Raw genomic sequence first — 21,908 nt, forward strand, 5'->3', positions numbered from 1 at the left:
AAGGTCCATAGCCCAAAGCCTGTGAAATGTTTCTGAGAAAAGTAACCACAGAAATGACATCATGACCAATTTATTTAAAAAATTTTTACAACCATATCAATCAATCAGTAAGCATTTATCAAGCATTTATCATATGCTAGACACTATGCTAAATGCAGAGGATACAAAGAAAAAAGAAAAATTAGTCCCTGCCCTCAAGAAGCTTTTATTCTAGTAGAGAAGATAACATGTGTATAAATAAATACATAGAAGAAAAATACAGAGTTATGGAAGGTAAACTTAGAGGGGAAAGCAGTAGCATTAGTCCTGTTTTTGGTCTCCTGGTGGTATATAAGCTGAATCATGAAGAAAGTCCACTTTAATAAGTGGAGATGTATTGAGGAGGAAGAGAATTCCAGGCATGTGGAACAGCGAACAGGCATGAAGAAAGGAAATGGAGACATTTATGAGGAACAGTAAGGGAAGGAGTCCAATCTGGCTGAACCACTGAGTATATAAAAAGGAGTAAGGTATAAAAAGACTTGAAAGAGAGGACAGGATCATTTGTCAAACACAAGGTTACTATATTAATTTGCTGCTGTAAAATTGTGTGTCTGCTCTGTTCCACTGATCTACCTTTCTCTTTCTTACCTAGTTACCAGATATTTTCAATAATTACTGCCTTATAATATAGTTTAAAGTCTGGTACTGCTAAGTCTCCTTTCTTTACATTTTTTTTCCATTAGTTCCTTTGATATTCTTGACTTTTTGTTCTTCCAAATGAATTTTGTTATTATTTTTTCTAATTCAGTACAATAATTTTTGGTAATTTAATTGGAATGGCATTAAATATGCAAATTAGTTTAGGTAAAATTGTCATTTTTATTGTATTGGCCCTGCCTACCCATGAACAATGAATATTTATCCAATTATTTAAATCTGGTTTTATTTATATAGAACATTTTTTATAATTTTGTTTATACAGTTCCTAGGTTTGTTTTGGCAGATATATTCCCAGGTATTTTATACTCTCTAGAGTTATTTTAAATGCGGTATGAGATATTACTATCTCTTTTTGTAGGGTTTTGTTTGTGACATATAGGAATGCTGATGATTTATGCGGATTTACTTTATATCCTGCTACTTTGCTAAAATTATTAATTGTTTCAACTAACTTTTTACTTGAGTCTTTGGAATTTTTCAAGTATATCATCATATCATCTGCAAAAAGAGATAGTTTTATTAACTCATTTGTTATTCTAATTCCTTTTATTTTTCTTTTCTTGTTGCTATTGCTATTGCCAATACAATAGTGAATAATACTAGCGACAGTGGGCATTCTTGTTTCACACCTGATCTTACTGGGAAGGCTTCTAGCTTATCCCCAATGCAAATAATGCTTGCTGATAGTTTTAGGTAAATCAATTTTTATCAATTTAAGGAAAAACCCATTTATGTATATAATTTCTAGGGTTTTTAATAGAAATGAGTGTTGTACTTTATCAAAAGCTTTTTCTGTATCTGTTGATATAATAATATGATTTATTTTTAGTATTGATACAATTATGTTAATAGTTTTCCTCATGTTAAACCATCCTTGCATTCCCAGTATAAATCTCATTTGGTCATAGTGTATAATCTTTGTAATATATTGTTGTGATCTCTCAGATAGTATTTTATTTAGGATTTTTGCATCCATAGTCATTAATGAAATTGGCCTATAATTTTCTTTTTTTGTTTATACTCTTCCTGGCTTAGGTGTCAGTATCATGTTTGTTTCATAAAAGGAGTTTGGTAGGATTTATTTTAGATTGCTTCTGGAATCATCATCACTAGAAACTTGCTGCAGGCTACTTGTGCCCGACATAGATCTTCCCATTGCCCTTGAGGTTGCTACAATTTTAATGCCTTTGAGATTGTGATGCAGTTTCAGATAGCATTTTAAGGTCCATAAAGTATTTTCCCTACATTATCTCATTTGAGATAACATTTGCTTGCTAGTGTTGTGAACATGCCTAACAAGCACACCCCTAAAACAAAGAGAAATTATTGGGCTCCTATCTTTTTCTTCTTTTCTATTTAGTGAAAAATTATTCTCTGATTTCTTATACTAGTTTAGAATCCTTTCTTTCTAGAATATTTTCCTTGGCAGGGGGGAAAGTCTTGTTAAACAGCATTTTTCCTTCATCCTCCTCCACAAGTTTTCCTGCTAATATAATGAAATATGAAAATTCCACTGGTTCTGGTTTCACTCCTGGTGCAGCAAAAACAACTGAGGAAATAACAGGGCTCACATTTGACACAATGTAGAGGACCTAGAGCTAGTAAGGTCTCTGACAAATGAATGGGAGAGGAAAACTCAGCCCAGAGGAAACAAAGTTCCATGGAGCAGTGTGCTCATCCAGATGTCTGGCTTATATCTATTCCCTATCATGCCTCCTTTTCCAGGGCAAGAAGGAAGTGCAGAAATGCCAGGCCAATGTAATAGCCTCTCCACTGACAGTTACATTAAAGAAATGAGCTTTTGCAGGGTTACTTTCTAATCTATGCTCTGTTCCATCCTCCTTCTGTATATGGGAAGGATAGAAAACAAAGCAGAATGTGGAAAAAGCCTGCCTCTGAGGATTCTTCTACCCACCAAAGTATCAAAGTAACTCCCCATGTTGGGCACAGGCTGTTAAGAATTTTATGAATGATCTTCATCTATGTATGAATGTGGATAGAAATAAGAATTTAGTAGTTGAAATACATGAAATATTGGTTTATGATTTTTATAGCTAAGAGGATGGATGAGAGGCTGATAGGGGAGGACAGAATCTGAGCCAGAAGGAACTTTAAAAGGAACCTCTAGTCTAGGGGTGGGGAACCTGTGGCCTTGAGGCCACATGTGGTCTTCTAGGTCCTTGAGTGTGGCGCTTTGACTAAATCCAAACTTCACAGAACAAATCCCCTTAATAAAATAATTTGTTCTGTAAAACTTGGACTCAGTCAAAAGGTCCCCCCATCCCTGCTCTAGCCCAATCTGCCTTATTAATAGAAACAGGCATGAGCAAGTGACTTGACCATGCTTTCTGAAGGTAAGTTGAGCCATCTTTTGTCTCAACTTTTATCTTAGTCATTGAATGGGTATGGCCTTGGACAAAGTGAAACCAGGGCAAGAACTTAATTTAGAAAGGCCAAGGTCACCTACTGCATCCTGTTCCATCACCAGTTGTCATGATTTTTGTCTTGCCACTGGACTTTGATAACTCTGGAGGAGAGTGTGAGGCTTATGTCTTTGTGCAGCTCTGCCTCACTTATATCCAATTTGTACACAAGTCAAGATATCACCCTATGATGTCATTGGTCCTCTTCAAGAATGAAGGAACAACAACAACAACAACTGGACCATGGTCATATAGTTGGTTGCAAAGTTGGGACTAGGACCTAGGTCTCTTGACTTCCAAGCCAGAACACTTTCCTTTCAGTAATTTTCCAAACATTCTCTTCTCAAGTCTCCCACAGCTCCCTATTCTGAATCTCTCTCAGTTGAGAAGCTTGCCTCTTCATTTACAGAGAAAGTTAAAACCATTCATGCCTCCCTCTTCTCTCTTTCCCTTCATCCCAAAACTCTTTGACATTATCTCCCATTCTCTTCCCTTTTACCCTAGTTTCTGACAAAAAGGTGGTCTCTGTCCTTGCCAAGGCAAATCCCTTGTACACGTGCCCTTATTCCACATCTTCCATCTTCTCTGGTATGTTGTAACATCAATCATCTCTCTCTGTCCCTTGCTCTCCCACCCCCTCCTCCAATCTTTGACATCTCCCTCCAGCCATCAAACTTGCTCCTCAACCTCAGTGTTTAAAAATAAACAAAAAAATAAACAACAATAACAACAAAACATTCACTAGACCCTGCTGTCCCCTCAAGCTATTATTAGTATAGCTGTCACTTCCCTTTCTCAGCGGGCTGAGGTAAAAAAGCTATCTACACACTCTTGATGCTTCCCCTTTCTCTCACTCCTCAACCTTCTGCAATTTGGTTCCCAATCTGACATTAATCAACTGAAACTGCCCTCTCCAGAGTTACCAATGATCCCCTAATTGCCAAACTGTTGTTGGTCTTTTTCACTCCTCATTCTCTTCAATCTATTTGTTGCCTTAGATGCTTTGGCCACACTTTTCACTTGGATATTCTCTCCTCTCTTGGCTTTGATGACCCATATTCTCTCTTGGTTCCTGCTCAGTTTCCTTTGATGTTTCCTTTAAGAGGGCCAATGTGTATCAAGCGCTATGTGTTGTGAGGGCTGTCTTCCCTCTTGTAGCATGGGGTGTTTTTGTGTGCCTTGAAGAAATGCAGAAAACATCTCTAATCTCTTCTCCCCTCACCTTTCTCCAAGGGAGACTTTAATTCTTGCCAGGAAGGGAAGCAAGAGTTTGGGGCCAAAGGCTACTCTCCTTTCCTCAGAGAGAGTTCTGGACTAGAATGATTTTCATCTATCTCTGGACTAGAATTATTTGTGTCTGCTCCCCTAAATATTATTATTTTGGGGGATGTAATTTTCAGTTTCATGCTAACTTTTGATTATTATTCATTATTGGGGAAGAAGAAGACCCCAAACTTTATATCCAAGGCTTCTCACCAAACACCAGTTCCACCACAAACAGTGAATAGCAAAGAAATCCATGTGTCCAAATTAGAGCAAAACAGAAATCAGAGAAAATATACATAAGAGAATGTATACCAGACAATAGAGTGAAGGAATTCTCCCATTGAGAGTGAGCTAACTCAGCTCAACCAAGAGAGAGTCCTAGATCTCACCCAAAGAGAAATTCCCTGCAGTCTCCAGGGTACTAAGCTGGGGCTTAGGGACATGATGGAGATTTCTGGCTCCTCTTATGCCTTCCCAGAGTCTTTTGCTTCAGCAACCCAAAGTGTCATTGGCTTTATCCATCTTCCCTCTGCAAAATGAAAGCCAGAAGCCCCAGAAGCAATCCAAGACAGTCTCCAAAAGAACTGAAGAGACTTGAGATCTCCCCCTTGGCCAGCTACACTCTGCCCACCAGGCAGAACAAGGCCAGGCATTTATCTTTATGCTTTTGTCATTGTAGCCCCAGCACCTAGTGAGATATTGGACACAAAGTAAATACTTAATAAGAAGTGCTTGTTAATTGACTGATTGATATCACAATAACTATCCTAAATAGTTTCTGAACTGAGGAGGGCCATATAATTTTTGAGTGCTTAATAAATACTAATAAATAATAGTTTTGTAATGCTAACTCAGTATGGTAGCTGAAATATAAGGGGCAAAGTCCATACTAAGACAAGAGGCTGAAAACTCCTTGTTAAATGCAGGAGCAAAGAAAATTGTTGCAAATCAGTGGTGTCAATTTGAAATAGAAAAGGAAACTGATCCTGCAGGCCCACATATTGAATTAAAAAAACACAAATTAATATAAACTATGTTCTATTGTATTTTATTTATTTTAATTAAACATTTCCTAATTACATTTTAATCTGGTTAGAACAGTACTGGGGAAGGACTGTAACTTTGACACCTCTATTTTTTTTAAATTTTAAATTTTTAAAAATTTATTCATTTTTAATTTTCAACATTCACTTTTATAAGATTTTGAGTTCTAAATTTTCCCCCTTCCCTCCCCTCCCCAAAGTAGCATGCCATCTGATATAGGCTATACATTACAATCATATTAAACATATGTCCACATTAGTCATGTTGTGAAAGAAGAATCAGAGCAAAAGGGAAAAACCATGAGAAACAAAAAAAACCAAACAAACAAAAAGAGAAAATAGTATGCTTCGATCTGCATTCAGACTCCATAGTTCTTTCTCTAGATGTGGATACCATTTTCTTTCATGAGTCTTTTGGAATTATCTTAGCTCATTATATTGCTGAGAAGAGCTAAATCTTTCAAAGTTGGTCATCAAACAATATTGCTGTTACTGTGTACAATGTTGTCTTGGTTCTGCTTATGTAACTCAGCATCAGTTCATGAAGTATGTCCAGGTTTTTCTGAAATCTGCCTGCTCATCATTTCTTATGCAACAATAGTATTCCATTACATTCATATGCCACAACTTGTTCAGTCATTCCCCAGTTGACGGGTATCCCCTCAATTTCCTATTCTTGGCCACTACAAAAAGAGCTGCTATAAATATTTTTGTACGTGTGGGTCCCTTTCCTTTTTTTATGATCTCTTTGGGCTACAGACCTAGTAATGGTATTGCTGGATCAAAGGGTATGCCCTTTGGGCATAGTTCCAAATTGCCCTCCAGAATAGTTGGATTAGTTCACAACTCCACCAACAATGCATTAGTGTTCCAATTTTCCCACATCTTCTCCAACATTTATCATTTTCCTGTTTTGTCTTATTAGCCAAACTGATAGGTATGATGTGGTACCTCAGAGTTGTTTGAATTTGCATTTCTCTAATCAATAGTGATTTAGAGCATTTTTGTTTGATATCTCTATTGTAAATCATCAGAGATTTAAATAGCAGTGGTTCTACGACAAGTTCTATGACACTCTTATGGCTCTTCACTCATGGCATATATTAGCCTTCCACAAAAACAACTAGTGAAGTGCCATTCTCTTAGTCTGGAAATCCTCTTGCAATGACTTGAGGAGCCTAAGACTATTCCTTAGAAATCTCAATTTCATAAATAACATTTCAAAGTTGAATATTCCAGCTGGATTTTCTAAATAAACTATGTCATTTCTGAAGATGGATCACTTACTTCCTCTTTGTTATTTATAGCTTTATTGTCTCTTTTCATTACTAGAGGTAGCATTTCTAGAACTATGTCAAATAGTACTGGAGAGAGAGAATATCCTTACTTTACTCCTGTATTAATCGGATAAACTTTCTGTGATTCACCATTGCAGGTAATTCTAGCTCTTAGTTTTAAATATATACTTTTTGTGTTAAAGAAGGGCCTTTCCATTCTCATTCTTTAGAAGATTTCAAATATAAATGAGTATTGCATTTTATCAACAGCTTTTCTTTGTTGATTTATAATCATGTGTATTTGCTATTTATAGAATTATCGAGCTAATTACTTTTCTAACCCTGAACCATCCTTGAATTCCTGGTTTGAATACCACTGATAATAGTCAATAATCTTTTGCATATATTTTTGTAGGGTTTTTGGTTAAGATTTTATTTAACATTAATATTTATTAGTGAGAACCAAGTAACATTCTCTTTCTGTTTGTCTCTCCTTGGCTTGGGTATCAGAATTCTTTCATTGCTATTTTTGTTCAGTCATATCTCACTTATTGTGATTCTATTTGGGATTTTTCTGGCAAAGATGTTGAATGGTTTGCCATTTCCTTCTCCAGCTCATTTTACAGGTGAGGAAACCGAGGCAAACAAGATTAAGTAACTTGCCCATGATCACACAGCTAGTAAGTGTGTGAGGCTAGATTTGAATTCAGGTCTTCCTGATTCCAGGCTGAGGCTTTATCCACTGTGCCCACCTAGCTGCCCATCAGAACTCCATTTTTAGGAGTAGCTAGGTGGCACAGTAGATAGAACATCGGGCCTGGAGTCAGGAGGACCTGAGTTCATATCTGGCCTCAGACCAGACACTTGACACTTACTAGCTGTGTGACCCTGGGCAAGTCACTTAACCCCAATTGCCTCACCCCCCCCCCAAAAAAAAGAACTCTATTTTTCTCATAAATATAGTTGGACAGAATACACTCTTTCTCAATTATTGAGAAAAGGTTTTAGAACATTATTACAAATTTATCTTTTAAATATAATTCACTTAAAAATTGGTCTGAACCATAGATTTCTTCCTTTGATAGTTGATTTTTGGTTTGTTAAATTGATCTTTCTGGGATTGAGTGGTTTAAAATACCTATTTCTTATTTGGTTAATTTGGCTATTTTATACTTTTGTATATTCATTAGCTTTTTTTCTTTACATTTTCAGTTTTAGTGGTAGTTCTACTATAACGGGACATATTCATTCCCCCAGTGCATCACACTATGCAAAATCACACAATAAAACTATGGAGAAAATGGGGTTAGGAACACAGCACTCAAAAAACTTTGTCAGTGACATATTAAAAAAAAAAATAGGAACCTAATAAGAACTACTGCACAGTTTTGTTCATGTTAAACAGTTAAGAAATATATAAATATTACAACAAATAGTAGTGGTATCTGTGACCTTGAGCTGCTGCTCTGCCTGTGCAGAGCATTGTCCCACTGGGGACAAGCTAACAAAGTCTCCTCTTAGTTGGGCAGACCCCAAATCCAGGCTTTAAAGGCTGGAGGCATGCAGGAAGGTATTGTAGGGGGGAGTAGGGCATGCAAGTCCTCTGCCCATAGCTTCTACTGCACCAGAAGATGTACGATAACTATAGCACTTTACTTTGAAAAAGATCAGAAGTTTGCTTGTGGAAATAAGCATTGGAATGGTTGCAACTTGAAAGTAATTGTGAAATGGTACAGTTTTTGCATTCTGGCTGTTTCTCATGGAAGAACCATGTACAAGCAAACTTGAAATTCGCATTATGCTAAAAATTGTTCAGTAATATATCAGGCACATTGGAACAAATTAGCATTTCCAAAACAAGCATCATAGAAGAACTGACTGTGTGTAGTTTGTGTAGTAGTTTCTTAGAATTTTAAAAATTCAGCTTCTTTCTGGGGGCAAAGAATTAGATAATGAGGGGATGCCCATCAATTGGGGAATGGCTGAACAAGTTATGGTATGCGATTATGATGGAATACTACTGAGCTATAAGAAATGACAAGCAGGATGCTCTCAGAAATACCTGGAAAGACTCTCAGCGGCTGAAGCAAAGTGAAATGCACTGTGTATAAAGTAAGATGTAAAGTAAGTACTGTGTATTGTAAGATGATCAGCTGTGAATGACTTAGCTATTCTCAGCAATGCAAGGATCCAAGACAACTCTGAAGGACTTATGGCGAAAAATGCTATCCACACCCAGAGAAAGAATTTATGATATCTGAATACAGATTGAAGCATACTTTTTTTTTATACTTTATTTTTCTTGAGGTTTTTTTTTTGGTCTATATTTTCTTTCATAGCATGACTATTATGGAGGAAAAAAAATTTTTTTTTAATTTCCTCTGCTGTAAGTTCGATTTATTTGTTTTTAAATTTTGATGATTGATTTTACTCGCTTTTATGAGAGGACTTAAATTAGCTAAAGTTTTCTTTTGTTAGTCTTTTAAAAAACAGCTCTTAGTTTTGTTTACCATTTTTGTACTATTTAAATTTCAATTTTATCTTATTTCTTCTCTGATTTTCAAGATTTTTTTTATACTTTGTGTTTCTAATTTACTGATTTTCTAGTTTTTAAAAATTGTACTCTCAGTTCATTTATTCTCCTTCTCTCTGTGTCTCTGTGTCTCTCTTTCTCTTTTTACTACATGTTTTCAGACCATTTCCCTCTGGCCAAAGGCTTCTATAGATTAAACTGGAAAATAACAAATATATAAAACATAACAGATTTGCTAGTCTATTATTTATTTTCCTTATCAGTGGCAATGGAATCACAGCATCTGGACTCTACTACTCAGAATCCCTTATGCCATATGAAAATTTGACATTTACACTTAAAATGATTAAATCAAGAAGAATGACTGGACCCAACCAAATAGATATAGAAAAAAATTATATTGGAGGTATGAAGATTTTTAAAGGCACTTGATTTTCCAGATGATTCTAGAAGTTCCAAAAGAATGGAAAATATCAAGGATGATATTATTACCAAAATGAGGCTTCCTAAGAACTCCTAAGTAATCACTAACCCATAAACCTACACCTTTATCTCTTTAAAATCTTTATAAAAAGTCTCTCTGCATGAACTGGAGGTATCTTTGATGAAAACTTGAGAAAGTAGTGGGTAGACTTTTAATTCAATTCAATCTGCTTTCCTTGATGACCATTCACACAGTTGACTGAGAGGTACAAGGATAGAAGACTGTCAGCCTTAAAAAGTCTTATGCATGTTAAGATCATATATGATTCCATGATAGCTGGAACCAAAGATCACATTTTCATATAATCCTTTGCACATCTTCCCAGACAGGGAGAAATAGTAGTGTAACATACTCATTACAGAGGATGTTTATAAAACTCAACCAAAGAAAATAATTCCCATATACATGCTGAAGTTCTGCAAATGCTCCTTTTTTCGAATGCCATAGTTCTGATTACACAAAACTCCTAAGCTACAGGGGCCTCCTTAATGAGATGCAGTCATTCAAAAGGTGGGTCCAGCAATCCACACAGAAAAAGAGCCAACTGAAAGGAGGCTGAACATTATTTAGGCTGTGACATGCCGAAGGATGTACAACTCATCGAGTTAGTCTACCAATGCATACTGTACATACACTCTAGGTGAACCATGAGCTAGATCCACAGTTGAAGACCAGGAAAGCAGATCAGCTTGAATTCAGGAAAGTGGCAGCTCTTTTAATAATCTCAAGATGTTTTCTGCTGTCAAAATGCCACCTTTTTAACACTGAAATTCTCCTGGCGATGCTAACTGGTTGCAAATCATGGAACAACATAATCTGAGAATAGTAAAAATTCTGACCAACTCTGCCAACTTCTAAACTACAACTTCTTTTGTGTTGTTGTTGTTTTAGTATACTTATAGTGCCCCTCTTCCAGAAGTGTGTCAACTCCTTAGTTGTTAAAATAAGGGGTCACATTAAGTACCAACAAGTAAATTAACATGTGCAAATGGTCTAAGAACATCCATAATTCTTAGCACCTGTTGCCCCCTTCTCTGTACCCATCACCATGAAAATTGTACTCATTGAATGACTGGTTTATATAATTATCCATTTTGTGAGTTACTAAGGTCAAGCAAAAATTTTTACCCTGTGGCTAACCTTATGGGGATGAGCTGTTCCATATTGATAAACATTGGTTTTGGAACACTGGGTCCATCCTAAGCTTCCCTGAAATTTGGTAGAAACTGTCAGAACTTATCACCACTTTGCCTTTGTTTTGTTTTGTTTTTGGTTAGATTTATCTAGGTCTGAAAGGGGTAAATTGAGGTTCCCTACTACTATAGTTTTACTAAATATTTCCATTATAGAAATTTATGCACATTGATTTCTCCCTAAAACTCATTTAATTTTTCCTTTAAGTATTTATATGCTATATGCCATTTGGTGGATGTATGTTTAATATTAATATTGTTTCATTATCTATAATACTTTTCAGTAAAATGTAGTTTTTTATCTAAGACTATTTTTGTTATTGCTTTATTTGAGATCATTATTGCTACCCCTGCTTTTTTCTCTTTCTTTCTTTCTTTCTTTCTTTCTTTCTTCTTTCTTTCTTTCAATTGATTTTGCCTGAAGCATAATACATTTTGCTTTAGCTCCTTGTTTTAACTTTCTTATTTTAAGATCATCAGAATATAACAAAACCACTCCCAGGGTCTCTGAATTATTAGACTGTCCCCTCCCTATATGAACCTAATGATGACAGTATTCTGAGGAGACACATGTATCATTTCCCCATATTAGAATATGAAGTTTGTCCTTGTTTAGTACCTTATGATTGCTTACTCATGGTTACCTTTTCATATTTCTTTGGACTCCTATATTTATATTTCAAAGATTCTAACTCAGCTTTGATCTTTTCATCAGGAATGCAGGGAAGTCCTCTCTGTAATTTATGATCCATCTTTTCCCTGTGGAGTTATATTCAGTTTTTCTAGGTACATTATTCCTGGTTAAAAGCCTATATATTTTGTATTCTAGAATATCATATTCCAAGCTTTACCCTTCTTTGTAGTAGTGGTTGCTGAATCTGGTTTGATTCTGACAATTGCTTCTTGGTACTTTAATTCTTTCTTTATGGTTACTTTTAGTATTTATATGATAGAACATACTTCACAGAGTCCTACTTCAAAGAGTCATTATAAGGATCAAATGAAATAATATTTGTAAAGCATTTAGCACAAAACCTGGCACATAATAGATGCTATATAAAGACTTCTTGTTGCCGAGTCATTTTTTAGTCATGTCTGACTCTTTGTGACCCTAATTGGGTTTTCTTGGAAAAGAAACTAGAGTAGGTTATCATTTCCCTTCTCTGGCTCACTTTATAGATAAGGAAATGAGGCAAATAGGGTTAAGTGACTTGCCCAGGGTCACACAGTTAGTAAGTATCTGAGGTGAGAATTGAACTTAGGAAGATGAGTCTTCCTGACTCTAGGCCCAGCACTCTATCCACTGTGCCACCTAGCCGTTCTATACAAAGGCTAGCTAGTTATAATTATTATTTTGAGATTGTGTGAAAATAACACTATGGTAATGAACTCTGATAATAGTTGTATATAAGATGGTAATGGCCAGACGTGGCAGAAAAAAGCATGGGATTGGGAATCAGGAGACCTGTATTGTGATCCCAACCTCTGCCATTAACACCTATAACTTTGAGATAGAATCTGGGCCTCAGTTTCATTATTGGTAAAATGAGGAGATTGTACCAGATACCCTTAACGGTACCTTCCAGTTCTAATATTGTACACTCTTAGTCACAAACTTACCTTCTATGATAAGATGCTAATGCTAGATTTATATACCTCATCAATTTGGCCTCTGACAACCTGAGTTATTTTTGTCTTATAAAATCCTTATTCACTTGATGTAATTTGTATAAACATATGCATTATTAGCATTAGAATATCTTAATTTTTTTCATGCTTAACAAGCTATAACTGATAATGCAAAAATTTCAAAGGATCAAATGTTATGTGAATGCTAATTCTTGAGAATAATTGAATATATAAATTTTGCCCAGTTACTATGCCTTTGATTTTCATAGTATTAAGATTAGAACATTTTGCCACTTCTGCCAGCCACAAAATATTTTGGTTTATATAAAGTAAGGAGGTGGGACAGACAATCTCTAAACTGAGCTCTGATTTAGGGCTCTAAACTTTGCTTTTCTTTATGAGTTTGTACAGGAGATTTTATATTATACAATAATTTTCAGGGAGACAGACCTGGCCACAAAATGAAATATATTAGTGGAGGGTCTGACAAGCAAATATAGAAGCCTTGCAAGATTTTCTCAAGTTCTAAAATAAGAAAAAGACGCAATTAAGTCTTGCAATCTGGAGGAAGGAAATGTTTCTTGCCATAGCTCATAACATGTCAAGACAGTTAAATTTACAGAAAACAATATAAGATGAATAAATGTCATTTCTTGTAATTTTTTAGGGAGAAGAAAAAAAGGAAGAGAAAAACTATAAAAAAAAAAGTTGAATGCTGAAGCCTGTATAACACTTCCTGAAATTATTTCTTTAGTAAGTAACTTAAGTCTGTTTATAGACGAACAAATCTGTTTTTGTAATTGGCAATCCAGACAAAGTTGCTTTTTTGGTGATGTAGCAGATGTTTCCAATAAATCTCTTTCAAAAAGGATCATAATGTTCATTGTGTTTGACAAGTACAAAATTAAGCAAGTTAAATCTGTCCAAGAGAAAAGTGCCTACAGAGGCAATCCATCATATGACTGAAAGTATCAACTGGCAAAATTCTTGCACTACCTGAAAACAGTATAACCCAGATGAGATTCCTAGCAGGACCACAAAGTCACATGTTTATGATCTTCTTATATCCAGTCTTTTCCTTCTAATTCATCTTCTAAACTGCTGCCTTCAAGTCAATAGCAATCAATCAATAAACATTTATTAAGTGCCTACTATATGCCAGGCATATAGTATTTGGATCCCTAGTACTTGGCACGTGTTTAATAAATACTTATTGACTAACCTCCCAAGTAATCTTTCTTCTTCACCCCTTCTGCACTTGTCTATTTAAAAACCTTCACTTTGATTCAACAAGCATCTATTAGATGCCTATTATACAAAAAGCACTATTCTAGACACTTGGAATGTAAAGACGAAAAATGAGACACTTATATCACTATCCGCTCTCATTAAAAGTTTTTATTAATGTACTAAGTACAATGCTAAGCCTTGAGGACACAAAGGCAAATACACACACACACACACACACACACACACACACACACACACACACACACACACACACACACACAGTCTTTGCCCTTGGCGAGCTTACATTATAATGGGAGAGACAACATATAATTCATAGGTAGAGATACAGAATGAAGTTCCCACCCTGGTTTTCCAAACCTTCTATAATCTGGCTCCAACCTACTGATCCAGCCTTTTCTTCCTCTTCTTTCCTTCCTGAAGTCTACTTTTCAGTCAAATTGGACTAATCTTTTGTCTCTCCTTCTCATACTGCCTTCTCATCTCTTGGTGTCTTCGTTCATGCTAATAAATACTTGTTGTATTGAATAGTTTAGAATGAACTCTTTTACCCTCTTCATTTGAAGTAACTTACTTTTTTTAAAAGCCCTACTTGGATGCTGCCTTCTCTGTGAAACCTTTTCTCTTCCCATTCTCCCTCCAGGTGAAATGTGTTCTCTCCTCAAATTTCTCATAGCACTTTGCCTGTTTCACTTGCCCCATCAGAATTTACCTTGTATCATGCTTATTTATGTGCAAATAATTTATATGCCCTTCCCCCTTATCAAATGATAAGTTTCTTGAGGTTCCAGGCTAAAGTAAAGCCTGTAATTCTGTCATCCTGAACCTTCATGGCTTTCTTATTAACTGAAAGGGTGTGAGTCCAGCTGGAGTTTGCTGGAACTTACCAGGGGTAAGCCAATAGGAGTATTGTGCATACTCAAACTCAGGTCAAGAATTTGCAGAGCTGAGACCAGAAGGGTGGTGACCAGTCTTTGTCCTGGATCAGACCATTTTTTGAGCAGTGCAAGCTTGCAGGTCTCTAGTCTGAGTTGTCACTGAGATCCCGGAATAACAATACTCAATGATCCAAGAAAACAGATGGACTCTAAGGGACAAAAGCTCAGTCCAGATATTCTCCCAGAAGTGTGAAGTGCCTGGTACTAACATAAAATCTAAAGTCAGGAAGTAGGCTAGAAGAATGAGCAAACAAAGAAAGAATCCCACCCTAAAGAACTATTATGGTCAGGATACTGGAGACAAAACCTCAGAAGAAGAGAATGACTGCAAAACATGTACAAGCAAAGCCTTTGAGTTAGAATCCAAGAGATGAAGTAAGAGGTTTTTTTTTTAAGAGCTTAAACATGATTTTAAAACCAAGTGAAAACACTAAAGGAAAAGAAATAGGAAAAGAAATAAGACCTAGGGAAGATAGGTAATTTTAAAAAATTCTTTACAAAAGGTATGTTTTGCTGGGCATGGTGGCACACACTTACAGTCCTTTCTACATGGGAGACTGATACTGGTGAATCACTCAAATTTAGCAGTTTTGAGCTATAGTAGGCTAAGTTGATTAAGTGTCTACACTTAGTGTAGCACCAACGTGATGAATGCCTACTTAGGATTGGGGGGAAGGCTGGGGGACCAGGCTACCCAATACATAAGCTGTGTGACTCCAGGCAAAGTCATTTAACCCCTTCCAGCCTCAGTTTCCTCATCTGGAAAATGAGAGAAAAATGGATTTAATGGAGACCAAGGTCTCTTCCCACTGGGAACCTCTAAAATCCAATCGCTAGCATTCTATCTTGTGGAAGGATAGATAAGGCTGTTTAAGTATGGATGATGGTTTCTTACTAATTAAGGTGGCAAGCAATTCAGAGAAATTTAATGTTTATCCACTGAAGTATGTGACCTTAAAACACTAGTTTCACTTCACTAATAGCAAAAAGAGGCTTATCCACTGATCCATTTGATTGTGAAAAGAAAAAGAAAAGTAAACAAGAGAGGGAGAGACACCTAGAAAAAAGTCATCAAGTGATACACCAGTTCCCTCTTCCAATAATGGCTTAAGATAACCTTGATCTTTCCACATTTCTGTACACTTTCACTCTATTGTTTTCTCTCCCACAAAGAAAAGTCACTTTGTTTCCATACAAATCAGGCTTCTAAAGCTATTGTCTTAAAGTAATCTCCAGTCAGGACATTGTCTCTGTGACTGCTCTACTTAAACTCTTGCTTCTCTAAGTAAAAGTCTAAAATTTGCAGAGAAAAAAAAATCAGAGAATGTGACTCTCTCTGAATTGGTAGAGTTAGTTACCTGTGAAATCACAGATTCAGTCCCTATCTCTATCCCTTGAAAATGTTTGCTTTAGGTTTTTTTTCCCCTAATTCAATTAATCCAGCTCCTGAGACATACATGCATTTTGATTTTGTTGCCTTGCATCTAATTTGCTTATATAGATAATCATGTTCTTTGTTGGCTGGGATGATTTGAGGTCAAAATATATGCTTAATTTGCTGAGTAAAAATCTGTTTTCTCTCTCTAAACTGTGAATTTGATTTAAAAGATTCTCAAGTTTTCTGGCTTTTCAAAAAGCCATGTGCATTATAAAAAGCTAAAGAAAATGGCCATCTGTTTTACTGCAGTGTCCCTAAAGCACCTCTCACTCTACAAATGACACAGAAAAGAGTTTTTTTTTCTTTTATGAAATCATTTATTTTTCATGTATGTGGAAATTAAGTGCCTTTAAATCAGAAAGCAATGATTACTGCCATTTACATAGTATCTCACAGTTTAAAAATGGAATTCATTTCACCCTCTCATAAATCCTATGGGGTTGAGTAGTGCAAAGATTATCCTCCCCATTTTATTGGTGACAAAGCAGGTTCAAGGGGAAAACAATTAATCCAAGGTTTACACAGTAATAGAGTCAGGAACCTAATCTAGGTTCCCATAGCTCCAAATGCTGCTTACCCTTTTCACCTACACCATTCTGTCTCGGGGGAAAAAAGTGACCTTTTATTGGACCTCTGATTTCATTTATGCAAAGGAAGCTCTCTTTACCCATGCAAGTGACTTGCCCCAGAATGTACAGGCAATATAAGTTTGAGGCAACTCTGAGCCATACTGCTATCCATTTATATTACCATATTACCTAGGCTATGGTTACAGTTGTAATTTAATAAATTCCAGCTCATTCTTCCTATTCATTTTGTTGTTGTTCAGTCATTTCTGACTCTTTGTGACCCTATTTGTGGGATTTGAATGCAGTAAGCTGGATCTTCCTGATTTCAGGCCCCAAAATCTATCCACCATGCCACCTAGCAGCCCAGTTATGTGTGTGTATGTAGGTATGTATCTCTGTGTGTGTGTGTGTGTGTGTGTGTATGTCTTCATTTACTATTTTAAAATTGCTATCATAATGACCTCTGGGAGAAAATAGTTAAACATTAAATGTGGTTTAGTTATCTTTTTGTAATGTTGACTTCTTCATTGCTAACCAAGTTCAGTTAATTGCTCGTTTTCTTGGCTCCGTTTCTTCATTCCTAAGATGAGGGTGTTGGACAAATTGTCTTCTGAAGTTCCTTATGTTCTATAATGTCTTTCATGTGTTAGATGCTATATAATAATTCAAATGATATGCGCTTGAAATAAAAATCTTACATGGATAGAAGGCAACATAGATTTTTGAAAAAGATATGTACAAGTAATACAGCTGAAAATCGTCTTTTATTTTCTTCCCATCTCCCAAATGGAAGCTGGAATAGAGTAGACCCTGGGGAATCCTACGCTCTTTACAAAGGGAGTCTCAAAGATACTTTGAAAATTTCATTGAGAGATAAGGGATGGGCAGTTGGCCTTAGATAGGAAGCTGATTGGGGAGACAAAAGAAGGAAGAAACAACAAAGACCATTTTCCCCACTGCAAATAAGTGGCTAAATTAAGTCACAAAAAGGCTCCTTTCTTCTCCAAGCTTGTAGTCTGATTTGTGTAAAGGAATAGTGGAATAGTGCGACCTAAGAAAAGCACCAAAAATGTACTCTTGTCAAAAAAAAAAATGCTCCACCCCTCACCTTAAACCTCATTCCTGAAATTGACAGCATAGATTCCTTTTTCTGTATATTTTTTTCTGGAATGATATTTTATATTCTGAGTAAATAGTACAAAGATGGCAAACTCATAGGCCACTATTTTTTTTTTACTAGATTAAAATGTAATTGGGAAGTTCTTAATAAAATAAATAGAAATATAATACAACATAGATAATGTTAACTTGTGGTTTTCTAAGTCAAGAGGCTCCATTTCTATTTGAGTTTGACATCATTGCCCCGTACATCAGTGAACCAGAGGTAAGAGTGGTTGACAAACATATGGTAAAAGGATTACCAGATACTAGCTCTACTTCCTCAGACTAAGTATAATAATAACTATGATGACAGATTTGCTATCCTCAGTTTAACTTATAAGTGAAGATTTTTTTTTTCACCCAAGGTGCAAGAAGATCTCACGCTTGTAAATGAACAAATCAATTTTGGATAGTGGAATTTCCCAATCACTAATAAATCACCCTTTTAAAGTTGTAGTTCCCAGAGTTTAGGACAGTGGAATTTCTCATGATTTAAAGCTGGTCTAACTTCGTTACTACTTGTTTGACCTGATGGGATGATAGGACCTGGACCTCTAAAAGGAAAAGACCATGTCTTTGCAAGCTACCCAGACCCTGAGTTTTCTCATACATTTCAGCCACCTAGTAATCTTACTGTGCCTCTGCCTAAGGAAACTGGCCCACCCTAGCCCACCTAGATCACCAACTTAGCTTACTTGACATTCCTTTTCCACTGTTGCATCCTGCCCAACCCAGACCATTTACCACTACATAATCCCATCCAGATCCTTTCACAGTCTTTTTTGTATATAAGCATCAGTGTCACCCCCAGTAGCAGGTTCACTAGGAACCCTGCCCATTACTATTGACCTTAAAATAACTGCTCCTTGACTGGAAGAAGGTTTGAGTGGGTGAATTCGTTCCAGGCGGATCCCCCCCACCCCCACCGACATTTCTGTGTTCTCAGCAACCTCAAACCACATCAGACCCAAAGCCAATAACTTCTCTGTGCATCAGTTTCTTCATCTGAAAAATGGGGATAGGCATTTGAGCTTGATAACTTCTAAGATCCCTTCCAATTCTAAGTCTTTCTATGTACTAGGATCTAGGTTCTAGGCTAGCTGGACTTACTTACCATTCCCTGAATATTATTTTTTTCCTCTCTAGCTAGCCTTCTTGATCTTGCTCACCCTATGCTTTTATAATAATAGCTAGCAATAATAATAGCTAACATTTACATAGGGCTTTTAAGGTTTGCAAGGCATTTTTCTAACATAATCTCATTTGATTCTCACAACAGCCTTTGAGGTGGATGTTTCTAACAGTTCAAATCTATCCTCAGACACTACTAGCTGTGAGACCTTGGGAAAGTCATTTAACCTCTCTCTCTCTCTCTCTCTCTCTCTCTCTCTTCTCTCTCTCTCTCTCTGTTCCTTCATTTGTAAAATAGAGACTAATAATAATAACAATAATAATTATAGCATCTATCTCTCAGGGTTGTTAAGAGGATCAAATGAGATAATAACTGTAAAGCACTTAGCACAGTACCTGACATATAAGTGCTATATAAAAATGTTAGCTATTAGCTACTATTAGTATTAAGGGACTTTCACAAGATCATAATGATGGGGATTGGATCTGAACCTCTAAAAGGAAAAGGCCATGTGTTTGGGATCTTAAACCCCAAAAAAGAAAATTCCTGGACTTTCCTCAAATCTCTGGAGCTTGCCTGAGACTGTAATCCCCTGGCCTTTCATTGTAGCTACACCCAATCTCCCAATTCTATTCCGGTACCTCCCGATTGCCCAGGCCACTTCTCAACCCTTAATCCTATCTAGACTCCTTTCTCCCTTGGCCACATGGTCCAGGTCCCTGGTGTTCTGTTCACCCCAGCTTACTGGCCACTCCCATCCAGATCCTCCTTAGACCTCTCCTCCAGTCACCCCAGACTACTTGGACACTCCTGGATCCCTCCCACAGTCTTTCTGTATGTAGCATTCATCTTACCTCCATTCAGGTGCTCAGATTCTTAAGATCTGGAGGGTTTACATTAGCACTACAAATACTTAGATTCCTTAAGAGTCTAGCTAATCTGGTGGACTCTTTAAATCTCACACAACTGCCTTCGATGTTCTAGTAAACCTTGTCTTTGACTGAAAGAAGGCTTGAGTTGAATTCATTTGGACAGGACCAGCTTGTTGTGATTTTTGGCTCCTAGCACTCCTAAAACTCTAAGCCTCAACAATACAGTTACTAGGTAGGAGGCAGGATTCAAATTCAGTTCTTCTTGCCTTCAAGTCCAGTGCTCTGTGCATTAGGTCACCTAGCTGAATCCTTTGTTTCATCATAGAAACACTTTCCCTCAAAACCCCCTTTAGCTGTGAACATGCTACAAGTAAGATACTCAATGTTGATTAGAATTACCAAAGGTTTTATTTTATAAGAGGTTAATTTACCAGCACCTGATGGAGCAGAACAGCCATGGCTAGAAATGACCATTAATGTTCAAGGGAAGGGTTTGATTGTGCTTACGAATTTTTGCAAAAAAATTTTTTTTCTGCAGCTTTGTGATTTTCTGATTCCCCCTCCACTAGTATTCAATCAGCAAGTGTTTATTTAGCTCTTCCTATTTGCAAGGTAAAAAAAAAAAAGATATACCGGATACAGAGCTGACCTGGCAACCAGAAAGATCTGGGTTCAAGTCTTGCCCTTTCACACATCATGGCTCAGGGTAGCCAAGACATGCCACTCAGACTTTCAGAGTGGTCCAGGCAACTTTATGTAACAGTAAGTTGCAGAGAAGCTGCTAGTCTTCCTTGGTAGAGAAAGTATTATTATTTAAGAGATTCCTATAAATGAAACCACAGGTCCAGTTCTATCCCTTTCTGCCAGGCACTGTACCAGTTTGTTGCTGGGGAACACAAGAAGTAGCAAAATTTCATTCTATTGGGGAGATATACAGTGTGTACACACACACACACACACACACACACACACACACACACACACACACTCTTTCAAAGTAATTTTTAGAGGGCAGAGCAACAAAGACAAGAGAATCAGGATTTATGTAAGGAATAGCAACAGGGTTGAGGAATAGGGATTCAAAGAGGTAAATGAATAGATGATGTATTCTAGGTATGAGGTACACAGCCAGAGTAAAAGCATTTAGGATGGGAAATGAAAGTCATGGCTGAATGAAAAAAGAATCTATTAAGTGCTTACTAGAACACAGACATTGTGCTAAGCACCAGGGATATAAATACAAAAAGCAAGACAATCCTTGCGCTTAAGGAGCTTGTATTCTAACAGAGAAAGATAAAATATAGGGGGGAGTAGTAGCCCCAGGGTCAGTTCAAATCTGGCCTTAAACACTTAACTTGCTGTGTGACCCTGGGCAAATCACTTAATCCTGTTTGCCTCAGTTTCCTCATCTGTAAAATAAATTGGAAGAAGGAAATGGCAAATCACTCCAGTACCTTTGCCAAGAAAACCCCAATGGGGTCATGAAGAGTTGGACACAACTGAAATGACTGAACAAGTGGGCTCTAGAAGAGTGTTAGGATCTGGGAAGTTAGTAGGATGGGGTTAGTGGAGACTATTATTACATAGCTATAGTACAGTATGGTGGGTGTAATTAGGGCCCTACTAGATATGGTGAACCATCAGCAAGGCAGAATCCTAGAGATGGGGAGCAAGTGCCCAATCAGAGGTACAGAGTGGAGTGAAGCATCCTGTCAGAAAGGTGGCAAACAGCAAACATGATGAGTACATTAGTGGAGAAATGCGAACTAAATAAATTTGGCAGGCTTTGTTTTGTAAAGAGCTTTAAATGCCAAATGAAGAGTTTGCTTTTTATCCTAGAAGGATTAGGGAATACTGAAGCTTCTTGAGCAAGCGAGTGACTGGGTCAGATCATAGCAGTACTTTAGGAAGATTATTTTGGCAGCTATGTGTAGAGGATAAAGACTGGAAGCAAACATAGTCTTTTATGGTTTGCAAAGTGATTTAGTGACAAAGACTCT

The sequence above is a fragment of the Phascolarctos cinereus genome, unplaced genomic scaffold (assembly GCF_003287225.1).
Source record: "Phascolarctos cinereus isolate Bilbo 61053 unplaced genomic scaffold, phaCin_HiC Scaffold_4;HRSCAF=312, whole genome shotgun sequence".
NCBI lineage: Eukaryota > Metazoa > Chordata > Mammalia > Diprotodontia > Phascolarctidae > Phascolarctos > Phascolarctos cinereus.